Source organism: Myotis yumanensis, unplaced genomic scaffold (genome assembly GCF_028538775.1).
Source record: "Myotis yumanensis isolate MYYU_CA2020_CCGP unplaced genomic scaffold, mMyoYum1.0.hap1 SCAF_11, whole genome shotgun sequence".
NCBI lineage: Eukaryota > Metazoa > Chordata > Mammalia > Chiroptera > Vespertilionidae > Myotis > Myotis yumanensis.
In genome coordinates, this window is record NW_027223762.1 from 48,296,471 (window position 1) to 48,309,930 (window position 13,460).

Sequence of the window (13,460 nt, forward strand, 5' to 3'; positions counted from 1 at the left end):
TATATTATAAACACTGTTTCATGAGAATACAGAAATAAATGACTCCATGCATAGTGAAAGCATATTATTCCATTATATGAATGTATAGTTTTATATTTGTTATTTGAGGTAGAAACATATCTGGAAATCTCCAGAAAGGAAATCTAAAGGTTCTAGACCCAATTCCCAGGTGTGTATGTGTGTGTGGGTGGGGAGGGTACCCACACCCACAATTCTCTGACATCAGTGGTGTGACTGATGGGGAACATAAGACATTTGGGCGGGGGGGGGGGGCGGGGGGGGGGGTTAGGGTTAGCAATCTGAATCTGTGCCAGTAACCTAATGTTCATTCTTGATAGCCTATCATTGAGTCACTGCCCCTTTCCTCCACAATCTGGTCTAGCAAGACCTGTTTTCCTGATTACTCCCAATTTACAAAGGGGCCATAAACAAAGAACAGTTTAGCTACAGGGGAGGTCACTAGCACCACCCAGACCAGGCATTTAGATGCAATCTAACTTCCCCATTCTAACCGATGCAGGAGCGGCTGTGGAAGCCCACCACAAAAGGCCGGTAGTTAGGAAACAGATAGAAAACAAAGAAACCAAAGGGTATAAAGGGAAAAGCTTCCTCCATATTCACTCACTCAGGATTTGGAGAACTGACCCCCTGAGTCACTATACTAGTACATCTGAAAACTAGTGACCCGGTGCACGAAATCACACGAGACCCAGGACCCCGGGGCTCCTCAATGGATTTCCCCAAAGAGGTAGGCTGGAGTTGGGGGTCCCGCCTCCACAGCACGCGCAGCTGCAAGACCCTCAGGCCCCACCCACCCACACGTGTGAGCGCCTGCTGTGAACGCAGCCTCCTTGTGATGGCATGAGGGCATCACGGTGTGAGGGCGTGACGACCACCTAGACCAGTGGTTGGCAAACTGCGGCTCACGAGCCACATTTGGCTCTTTGGCCCCTTGAGTGTGGCTCTTCCACAAAATACCACGTGCGGGAGCATATGTACAGTGCGATTGAAACTTCGTGGCCCATGCACAGAAGCCGGTATTTTGTGGAAGAGCCACACTCAAGGGGCCAAAGAGCCGCATGTGGCTCATGAGCCGCAGTTTGCTCATGACCTAGACCAGTGGTTCTTAACCTTCCTAATACCACAACCCTTTAATACAGTTCCTCATGTTGTGGTGACCCCCAATTTCACTGTTACAAATTGAACATAATTAAAGCATAGTGATTAATCACAAAACAATATGTAATTATATATGTGTTTTCCTATGGTCTTAGGCAACCTAGACTATTATTCGTATAGATAAATGGGTTTATCCTGGATCTCTGAGCACTCCCTGTGTATTTTTTGGTCGCCTGGTAAATTCTGCAACATGACCTCTAATTCACCTAAATTCTGACACTCTCTACCAAGAAATAGCATCACATTCCACAGGTTAAGGATTCAGTCTCATGGACTGTATCCCTCCCTCACAGACACACTTCAGATTTCAGTTACAAGTTCAGGTCATGACCTATGGTTCTAACACCAGCTATAGTGAGAAGGCTAAAAGGCTAATTCCAATGTAACCCTGATGTTTAGGGGCTAGCAATCTTGAATCTGTGCCCATAACCTAATGTACATTCTTGATAACCTATAATTAAGTCACTGCCCCTTTCCTCCACAATCTGGTCTTGCAAGACCTGTTACCAAAATGCTCATATTTTACAGAGGCCATAAACCATGAACCCCCAAAGGGGGTTATCAGCGCTGGCACCAGGCCAGGCCCTTAGAGTAATCTCAAGGCCCCCATCCCAACCCACGGGGCTTTTTGCAAAGCCCACAAAAGGTCCGGAAGTCCTATCCCACATTTGGGAGACAAAGAAATCAAAGGGGTATAAAGGGAGGGCTTCCACCATATTGGCTTGCTCAGACTCTGGAGGCAACTCCTCTAAGACTGCTGGCATAATAAAGCTGTGTAACTCCATTTCTCTAAGCGTCGCATGGGTTTCTTCCATCTTCTACAGTAATACATCAGAGGTTCCAATGACTCTCTTCCTTGGATTTTATTAATTTGTTAGAGTGGTTCACAAAACTTAGAGAAACATTTTACTTACTAGATCACCAGTTTATTATAAGAGGATTCTTTAAAAGCCAAAAAGACAATAGGTCTAACATGCAGTTTCTAATGCTAAGCCCTATGGCGCCAAACTGAAACCTAACTTAATTATAGCTTTGGGTTTCCCAGAAATGAAATCTTAAACCTGTCAATCAAAATTCTCCTTACAAAAAAACTCCCAAAAATCTCCTTACACACCTGTCAATCAGAAATCTCTTGATAGGTTAGTGAGATATTTTGCCAGAAAAGCCCTTGCCATACCCCTAGGAAAAAAATTTTGCAGTAACTATTCTGCACTTTTTAAAATTTGTTTTGCCTAGTACAACGTTATTGCTCTCACTCCTTTCTGCCAATAAAAGTCTTTCATTTGTACAGCTTCTCAAAGCTCCTTTCTATTTCCTAGATTAGATGCTGTCTGATTCAAATCAATTTTGCTCAAATAAACTTAAAAAATGTAATATGTCCCTGTTTATCTTTTAGCAAGATATAACTCAGGATCTACCACGTGGAAGAGTTGCAGGAGGCAATGTGTGTGGGAAGAGGTGTGGGACTTCCATGCTCTCTGAGTGTTCCATCTCCAGAGTTCCCATGTGGTCATCGACCTGGAAGCCCTCCATGTGGCCCATCCTTTTGGGTTTTTATAGAAGTTTCATTACATAGGCATGATTGATGAAATCATTAACCTGGAACTATTGATTGAACTTCTAGTGTGTCTTCTCTCCCCCAGAGGTGGAAATGGGAAGGATTTAAAATTTCCACCCTTTAATTTCAAAGTTGACTCCTCTGGCCAGCAGCCCCTATCCTAGTTGCTTTCCAAAAGGCAACTCATTAACATAACAAAAGACATTATCACTCATCATTTAGGAAATTCCAAGGGTTTCAGGACCTCTGTGCTAGGAAAGGAGATGAAAATTAAATATATATATATTTTTATTATCAATAACAATATCACAAAACCTTTACTGGACATTCACCCCTTTGTCTTTCTTGGGTGGCATTCTCTGAGCCCCATTGCACCTAAAAGGCCTTTATCACAGCCCTTATCATATTGTGCAATTTCTTATTCCTTGAGTCTATACACTGTAGGGAACTCATTGAGATGCAATATTCCAGCAGCAAAGGCTTCTGGGAATTGTTGGACTTTTAACTCTCTGTAGCCTCAGGCTTGGCTGACTACTCAGAAAACTAGAATGACTCCCAAAAGATAAACATCATGCCCCTAGGAAGGAGGTTAATGAATGAATAGAGTGTTAAAACTGCCTGATGTTATCTGTTAATTTCTGAATGCATTGTTCTTTCTGGAGGCCTAGTGACTACCCATCATATGGTTTCCGCTATTAACTCCCTATAAAAAAAGACCCTGTCATGGGAGGGGTGTGGATTCTTCCCTGTAGCCACCACTGGTAGCAGCTGCTTTGCCCATGTATGTAAATTTCTCCTATTAAAGCTCTTACGAATTTGAGTAAGGCTACATGTCAGTTCTTCGGAACAGTCCTGAGTTTAGACTTTTCCAGCTTTCCTCCAAAAACATCTATGCCAATTTAGCTTAAAAAGAAAATTTAGCACCCAATTGGTTACAGACACACAGTGGGTAAAGGGGGGCAATGTTTGCCACCCCAAAATATGGGATATTGATTATTTTAGGCTGGTTAATTTTAAGAAATAGCAGACAAGGGAGAAGTTCTGGAAATCAAGTACAAGTTACCATTTCTAAAAGCACATTTGAATTTGTAAGGAAAATTTTCATTTTTAAGGGAATTTCCCTCAATGTGTCAGGGCTGCCTTCAGAATCAATGGAGAAGTTTTGGACTTAAACCTGCATAACAATTTACCTTTGCTGACTGTGCTTTTCCTGGTAACCTCCACCACCAACCTCTGCTTTTATCTTTAGCTGAAGGTGCTATTTAAGGTGAGGGCTTCCCAATTTTGGCAAATTAGTCCGTTTTCCTGAGTCTCTCCCATGCACAGGAGATAATATGCACTATTAAACTTCAGTTTGTTTTTCTCTTGCTAGTCTGTCTCATGTCAATTTAATTACAGTGTATTATACCAGCCAGAAAACCTTGCAGGGTAGAGGAAAATTTTTGCTCCCAGACATGGGTTTTCTAACATATTTGTTGAACTACACTGAATAATACCACTATGGTTAAGATACTTCCACAAACATTTTTCCACACTTGCCAAGTAATTTACTTGAGCAAACACCTTGAAATGAAATGGCTGAGTCACACAGATACAAATACCAATTTTTTTTTTTTTTAATTTACAGAAACTGTTTCTATTACTATTTCTGGGTAAGATGAATCATCCCCAGATTTCACCTCCTCCCCTCCCATCCTCTTATCCTTGTTATCTTTCTGGAAATGAGAAAAGACAGGAGAATTTTGAAAAAGACAAACTTAAGAAAGGAGGTAGATAACTTCCTTCAACCCATTCTCAACTCAACATCCAAAACCCAAGGTAACATAAATTCAGTTCTATAATTTATATACACTAGTCCTCAAAATATCCATTTTTGTAGATCCGCAGTACCCCTAGGATCTCTTATGTACACAAGTGGGATAGTTGTGTTAATACTGTTTATAAATATGTGCTGTTGCAATTTTACTGCGTCACTGTTTTCTGTCCATGGGGAAATTACTAAACAACTTCTCATAATCTCAAAACTGGACAGAAATTTTTTTGCGAAATAATATAGAGAGAACATATTATAAAGTACCTCCCAGGCATTTGTGCCTGAGCGTCCTGTTCAGAGAAATGGTTATTGCAGGGAATAAAATTGCAATAGGGCTGAGAAATTTCTGTTATTTTCTTTTTTCATGACTGAGAATGAGTGAGTTGTCCCAGGTTGTTCAGGAACAAGAGGTTTATAACCCTGAAGACAGTAGCATTAATCTGACTTTTATGTCTATGCCTCTTCCACTTTATAAAAATGGAAAATTTTGTGACTTTGGAGCACATTTGCCTGTCATACTAACTTGGGCCGAAAGAAATATAATTATACTAGTGGCCCAGTGCACGGATGTGTGCACATTGAAAGGAAATTAATTAGAAGAAAGATTCATGCGGTAATTACATTACTGCAAAAAATTACATGTCAAAATAGTATATCCTATATAATAATAGTGGAATATGCAAATTAGCCAGGACGCATAACATCACAACCGAACAGCAGGGACCTGAGGCTGCATGGCGCCTGGCCAGGGCGAGGGGACTCAGGCCGCACCCCTCACCCAGCGGGGCTTGATGGGCACCTGAGGCTTCTCCCCCCTCCCTGGCAGGGCTTGACAAGGTACTTGAGACTGCGTCCCCCACCCAGTGCAGGGCCAGGGGACCTGAGGCTGCACTCCCCACCTGGAGGGGTTTGACAGGAGTGGGGTTGGCCAGGTCTTGGTTTCACCCAACGGGGGCGGGGCCGGCCAGGTCTGGGTCTCCTGCGTTTTCAAAGAGGGTGCGGGTGGTGGGCAGGGACTTTCTCTAGGTCCCGAGATGTGCCCAAGATTCTGACAGGAGGGAGACTTTCATATACATTTTACTAATTTTCTTTCATCTCTGAATCTCCACCTAGGGAAACAACCTTTCTCTCAGAGAGGTGACCTTGGTTAAAACAGAGAGTGCTAAGGGGAGCAATCATATTAAGAACAGTATGCCATATACGCCAGATGCCTTGAAACATATGCTGTGCAGATGTTTCTTCCCTGCAGTGATTGTGTCGAGCAGCAAGGATGGACCGGTTTGCGGAAAATTCCCCCTTTGTATTTTTATTTTATTTTATTTTATTTTTTTAATTCAATCTTTCTTCATGAAAATGTCCTTAATATTCCATAGTTCTCTGGGGGCATTGGGAGTTCCCCAGTACCCAGGATGGTGGGTTGATGAGCCTTTTAAATCAAATAAATATAATTTTTATAAGTAGTGTTGGTAAGTTAGAACCCCATGTCAGGGGCTGCATTTGACAATTTTTATATGCTATCCTGCACTGATATGTTAGGGGAAAGAAGGAACAGAGAAATTGCTCAGTGCTCCACAAATTACCAGTTGATTTACCCTTAGAAACTCACTTCTTCACTTTTAAGAAATTTCAGGCTAGATTTTTTTTTCATTTTTACTTTGAAATGTTAGGACTTGTTGCTTGTTTAAATAAGTCCCAGTTGGAAAACCAGGCAAAAGTCACAGAGCCAAGTCAACATGATTGTCTGATGTAAATTTTGGGTACTAATTAACTGGAATAATATCATAAACACATAATGAAATTAAAACTTAAGTTACATGACAGAAACCAGAGACCAATAAATTACCAATGTGATAGTTGGTATGGTGGAAATTGCCAAAATCATTCATCCCTTCTTCTTGGCCAACTGAAGAGTCATCTCTTTTTTTTTAATTAGTATATTTAGACCATTTACAGTTAAAGTCATTGATATATTAAGGCTGAAGTCTTCTATTTTATTATTTGTTTTGTGTTTGCTTCTTCTGTGTCTCATTCCTCAGTTTATGATCTCTTGCCTTTCTGTGGGTTATTTGAACATGTTTAGGGGGCCTTCTTGATTTAATTGTAGAGCGTTTGAGTGTATGGTTTTGTGTAGTTTCCTTTGAAGTTGCTCTATTAAAATATATACACATGTGACTCATAGTCCACTTTTAGTAAAGGGGAAACCTTGGTTGCCTTTCGTTCCCTTTACTCTTCTCACTTTTAAATATCATTATCTTTAATGTCAGATAATGTCATAATTTTTGTTTTAATCATTGCATGTGAAATAAAACTCACGAGAAGAACAATTTACTCATATTTCTGCTCCTGCCATTTCTCTTTATTCCTTTCTGATGCTCCCCCAAATGATTTTTTTTTCAAGACTAGCTACAAAAATTTATTGCCTATTGACAGAAAAGCATGCATATCATCAAACAAAACAAATAAAATGTTTTTTCTCACCATGTAACACATTTATTTGTTATTTTAGAAAGGCATATCATAAAAATAAGACACAAAAAGCATTGATAAGTGTCTTGTTGGGAATCTCTTAAAAGAGCTAAGCACTCATCATTCGAGGTGCAATACTCATAGACATAAGCTCTTGAAACAACAGTTTGCACGCATAAGGCATCCGCACCAAAGAAATCTGGGTCTTATTCCGACAGCCCCTGCATTCATACGTATGGGTCCTGGTGTTAGCAATCGCCATTATTCCACAAAGATTGCAGACATGAACCTGATATGGATCTGATGCCTCAAACAGTCTCTCCCTTAAGAACTGGGCTGCCCCATGGGCAATCTGACAGTCTCGTTCCATTTCACCAAAACGCAGGCCACCATCCCGGGATCTACCCTCCATGGGCTGTCTGTTAAGGATATGAATAGGCCCCCTAGCACGGGAATGGATCTTGTCATCCACCATATGCTTCAAACGCTGGTAGTAAGTGGGGCCGATGAAAATTTGTGAGGTGATTTTTCTACCAGTGAATCCATTGTACAAGACCTCATTTCCTCTTAGATGGTAGCCATAATTGGACAAAAGGTGAGAAATCTTCTGCACATTAACGGCATCATTAAATGGAGTGGCATCACCAATTTCGCCTTTGATAGCTGAAACCTTCCCTTGAAGACATTCAATCAAGTGACCGATTGTCATCCGAGAAGGGATGGCATGGGGATTTATGATGATATCTGCTGGGGTCCAACCCCAGCAGGTCCAGGGGTCCCCAAAGGTGTGGACAGAGTCGGCGAAGAAGGAATGACATGGAGGCAGCATTCAGTTGATCAGCAGCCTAGCTAGGAACTCTAGCCAGGATCTCCAGCCAAGCTCTGTCCAGGATCTCCAGCTAAGTTCTATTGCCAGGTTTTCTAGGTTCTCCAGCTAGGTTCTGTAGCTAGGTTCTCCAGCCAGGTTCTATCCAGGTTCTCCTGTCATGTTCTGTCTAGGTTCTCTAGTCAAGTTCTGTAGCCAGGTTCTGTCCAGGATCTTTTGCCATGTTCTCCTGCTAGGTTCTGTCTCTAGGTTCTGTCTCTAGGTTCTGTGTAGGATTTCCAGCCAAGTCCTGTCTCTTGGTTCTGTCTCCTGTTGTCTTGTTACATCTGTATTTATACCAGTTGATTTTATTTTATTTTATTTTATTTATTTTTTTAATATATTTTATTGATTTTTTACAGAGAGGAAGGGAGAGAGATAGAGAGCTAGAAACATCGATGAGAGAGAAACATCGATCAGCTGCCTCCTGCACACCCCCTACTGGGGATGTGCCCGCAACCCAGGTACATGCCCTTGACCGGAATCGAACCTGGGACCTTTCAGTCCGCAGGCCGACGCTCTATCCACTGAGCCAAACCAGTCACGGCTATACCAGTTGATTTTAATCCTATCAATTTCTATTCCAAAGGTTAGGGTGTTTCTTATCTCCATTCCAGGGAGTAAAGATTATGTAGCTTAAGGGTGATTGTTTGTAGTTAAAGTGATTAACTACCCGCCTGGCACTTAGTTAAGGGGTTTTATCTCCTCCTTAACTTCAGGGGAAAATCCCTACCTGGGGAAACAACCTTTCTCGGAGAGGTGACCTTGGTTAAAACACATAGCGCTAAGGGGAGCAAACATATTAAGAACAGTATGCTATATACGCCAGGTCCCTTGAAACATATGCTGTGCAGACGTTTCTTCTCTGCAGCGACTGTGTCAAGCAGCAAGGATGGACCGGCTCCCGGCAGATATCAGGGGTGATTCCTTCGCAGGTGAAAGGCATATCCTCTTGTCTATACTGAATACCACAAGTACCCTTTTGACCATGTCGACTGGCAAATTTATCTCCAATCTGTGGAATTCTAACAGAGTGTACCCTGATTTTACAAAATTTATATCCTTCCTGGTTGAGAGTTACCATAACCTGGTCCACAATGCCTGTCTCACTAGTCCTGAGAAAAGTGCTACAGTCTCTCTTGGCATAGCGTCTATTAGTGCTCTCCAGCTCATCTTCATTTTCAGGCAGGGTGACTGTTTTGCCTATAATAACATCGTCTCCTGATACACGGACCCCGGGAGTTATCAGACCATCATCATCCAGCTTGTCATATATGGCATGCCTCATACCCTGGCATGTTGCACGGGTAGGCTTCTCAAAAACTTCTTGGTCAAATCCTTTTTGAGACTCCTGTTCTTTGTATGATCGATAGAACACAGACCTGAAAAAGCCTCGGTCTACCGCTGAATGATTCATGATAACGGAGTCTTCTTGGTTATATCCAGTGTATGATGCAATGGCCACGATTGAATTGATACCTGCTGGCAACTCTCTAAATCGCAAATATTCCATAGACCGTGTAGTCACAAGCGGTTTTTGAGGATAGTAGAGAACATGGGCCAATGTATCCATACTGATGTGAAAGTTGGTGATATAAACTCCCATGGCCTGCTTACCCATAGCCGACTGGTATGTGTTTCTAGGGGACTGGTTATGATCAGGAAATGGAATAATAGATGCGCAGACACCAAGAACCATCGACGGGTGAATCTCACAGTGTGTATATGTGGAAGAGTAAGCTACCCCTTTGTCTTGCAAATCATTTGGAATCATTGCCAGCATCATTGTTTCTTCTTCTAGAATATCAACATATTCCACTACCCCACTGGCCACGAGATCCTGCCAACCATAGTTGTTATATTCTCTCTGTTTTAATTGATCAATATGTCTCTTCTTCAGCAGAAGCTTTATGTTCTTCCACAACCAGAAGTGGTCTACAAAGATGACCGGCATCTGTATAGATCCGAATCTCCCTCTCTCGAATATCTCTGATCATAGAAATTTCAGACACAATGATGTCCATCTGACGCCGCAGTTTCTTTAGAGTGTTCATAAGTTGTTCAGGATCTTTATGTATTCCAACCCAGCAGCCGTTAACAAAATCTTGGTTGCGTCAGCAATAGCTGCAGGAGAAATTTCTTCTCAATTTTCCATACTCCATTCTTCTAAAAATTCCAGAATTGGAGAAGGTTGAGATCCAACTGAAATATAAGCCATCAGGGCTAAATTCTTCACAAGTCCTACAGCATGGCCCTCTGGAGTCTCAGCAGGACACACCAATCCCCACGACGTGTTATGCAACTGTCTTGGTTTTGCCAGCTTGCCGTCTCTACCGATTGGAGAATTTAAACGACGCAGGTGAGAAAGAGTAGATGCAAACGTCAGGCGGTTTAGCACCTGAGATACTCCAGCTCTGGCTTGATGCGCTTTCCTTTGGTCACCCCAGTTTCCAGTAGCTAAAGAGTATTTTAGGCCATCAGATATAATCCTTGTTTTAATTGCCAACTCCAAGTTAAAACCCTTTCCCTGATCAATAAACTTCTGTGCATAGATCCGTACTTCTTTAAGCAAATTCTTAAACAGGCCTCTAAATAAGAATGCAAGTAGTGGTCCAGCAAGATCCAATCTTTTGTTTCCATAGTGATCTCTGTCATCTAATTCTCTTCTACCCAGAGCTGCTAGAAGTAACCTATGCACCATATACCCCAAGAAATAAGCTTTTTTGGTCTCACAAAAATCGCTGACACCAACGTGAGGAAGCATTTCTTTCTGTAAGACTTCTTTGCATACTTAATTCTTTTCTCTTTGGTGACACCAGGCTTTGCCCCTCTCGAGCCAATGAAATTTAGTGCAATATTCTGTTCTTGGATGACAAAAGCTTCATCGAGAGAAGGTTTGACCATGTCCAACATCTCTGGATCTTCAAAATCATAAATAATATGCTCTAAAATATCCCTGTCAGACACGAAACCCAATGCTCTGAACACAATAATAATGGGAACTTCTTGCTTGAGAAATGGTAGAGTTGCCGCAATGCGCTAGCCGATAGCACTCTTTTTTACACCCTGTCCTCCTCTTGCCAGCATGCTAACGCAAATAGTACTGGTGGGTCGGGGAGAATTCTCCAGGCATGATCTACACTCTCCTGTTTAGGCATATTTAGAATCCTTTTTGGCAAACACATAGACTGTGTTGGTTGCCATTTTTTCTTGCGCAATTAGAACCTTTTCTGATCCATTAATAATGAAATAGCCACCAGGATCCAAGGGGCACTCGTTTAACTCACAAAGATCACGATCTGTTAAGCCATTCAATAGGCAATAAATTGAACGCAACATAATTGGAATTTTTCCTATACAAGTTTTCTGATACTGAGTCTGAAGTTTTTCTTGACCTTTTTTAGTGACTGTTTTTGTGATATCAACATAAAGTGGAGCAGAATACGTGAGATTTCGTAACCTGGCCTCATTTGGCATCAGTGGTGAAGGAGTACCATCTCTTTCCCAGTAAGTAGGCTTGGAGAGATAAATTTGTTCAAACTTCAGCGAATATCTTGGCAGTTCTTCAACTTCTCCACTAGCATGCTGAGCTTCAGCTTGCAGGTCTATAGGTGGAGCATCTTCCACAATTCTTTGAACAGACACCTGAATAAACTCATCAAAAGAATCCAGCTGTTGTCTGACCAAGCCTTTCTCATCAAAATAGGAACTGATTACAATCCAGCATGCTTCTTGCCACAGCTCTGGGGTGATTTCATCATCATGCTCATCATATTGCATATGCTCGTCTGCGTCATACATTGTGGCAAATTGTGGGGGCCCAGCCCCAGCAGGTCCAGGGGTTCCCAAAGGTGCGGCGGAGTCGGCGAAGAAGGAATGACATGGAGACAACGTTCAATTGATCAGCAGCCCAGCCAGGATCTCTACCCAGGATCTCCAGCCAAGTTCTGTCTGGGTTCTCCAGCCAGGTTCTGAGATGATTGTCTTCTTACATCTGTATTTATACCAGTTGATTTTAATCCTATCCATTTCTATTCCTAAGGTAAGAGCGTTTCTTATCTCCATTCCAGGGAATAAAGGTTATGTAGCTTAAGCATGACTGTTCGTAGTTAAAGTGATTAACTCCTCACCTGGCACTTACTTAAGGGGTTTTACTCCCTCCCTCACTTCAGGGAAAAATCCCTACCTGGGGGAACAATCTTTCTTGGAGAGGTGACCTTGGTTAAAACACATAGAGCCAAGAAGGGGAGCAAACATATTAAGAACAGTATGCCATATACACCACGTCCCTTGAAACATATGTGCTGTGCAGATGTTTCTTCCCTGCAGTGGCCGTGTCAAGCAGCAAGTATGGACCGGCTTCTGGCAGGTACATATATGTAAGAATTCAAGAGTGTTTAACAATGGAAAAAGTTAGAGGTTCAAGCAGCTTTGGTTCTCTTCCAGTCCAATTTCCTCAATTTATAGTTGAAGAAATTGAGTGCCACACACCCAATAACCCAGTAATTTAATGAACAAAACAGAGCCTAGAGACCAGATCCTACAGGTGACAGGCCAATGCTTTTCAACACACCTCAATATGTTCTTAGTCAGTGAAAACAAATTTTACCTCTGATATGATTGGTATTATAATTTTTAGTTTTCATTAAACTATTTGCATTTTCATAGGTTTGATTCAATTGATCAAAATCTATTGGGGCAATTTTAATTACACTTGGACTTCATCTAACTGTTTTATTCATGGCTTCATTGCAGTACCTTCTTGCTTCATCATGATTGTTGCTACTCATTTGGTGAAGATTTCTAAGTCAAGCAGTGAGGACTACATTAGAGACATTTCAGAAAATAAGTTCATATCTCAGTTGGGAAATAGCCTAAGGTTTCTTTTTGTTGGGAGGCTCCTTTTTGTTTTGAGGCTCCAGTATAATGTGACTCCTCTCTGTCTATAAACAGGTGACTATCTGGGGTTCACAGCTCTCCGGAGCATAAGAGGCTACTCACAAGCATCTTTTGGTTTGAGCTAAAGTTTCTGTTTCTGCAGGTGAGGAGTTGGAGTTGCCTTGTTGCAGAGGTAATTGCTTCTTTCTCTGCTGATAGGTACCATTCTGATTATGCTCCTAGCAATGCATGCTTGTTTGACTTCAACTATATAAAAGACTGTTACAAAAAGGAGAATTTTACTTACATCATTTCAGAAAGCAGATTAGACCATTAAATGGAAGTTACTAAAGAGAACCTTAGGCCACAATTAGGAAGAATTTTACAACATTTAAAGCTGTCCAAAATGAAATGAACTATCTTGAAGTTTAATAAACTTCTTTTCACTGGAAATGTTCAAACAGAGCCTGAAGGACCACCTGTCTGAGATAATGTAAAATGGAAAGAAAAATATCACATTAATTGAGAGATTGCACTCAAATTTCTAACTTTAATGTGCTAGCATTCTATGAGTTTTTCTATTTTAAAAAGTTAGATGCCAAACTATCAACAAACACTTTTTAAAATATTTTTATTATATTTTTATTTATTTCAGAGAGAGGAAGGGAGAGAGAGATAGAAACATTAATGAGAGAGAATCA

At 41.3% G+C, this 13,460-nt stretch overlaps 1 pseudogene; it reads right to left on the reverse strand.

The window, feature by feature from the left end:
- Positions 1-7,125: 7,125 nt before the first annotated feature.
- Positions 7,126-11,682, reverse strand: LOC139019473 (DNA-directed RNA polymerase II subunit RPB2-like; annotated as a pseudogene).
- Between the last annotated feature and the right edge of the window lie 1,778 nt (positions 11,683-13,460).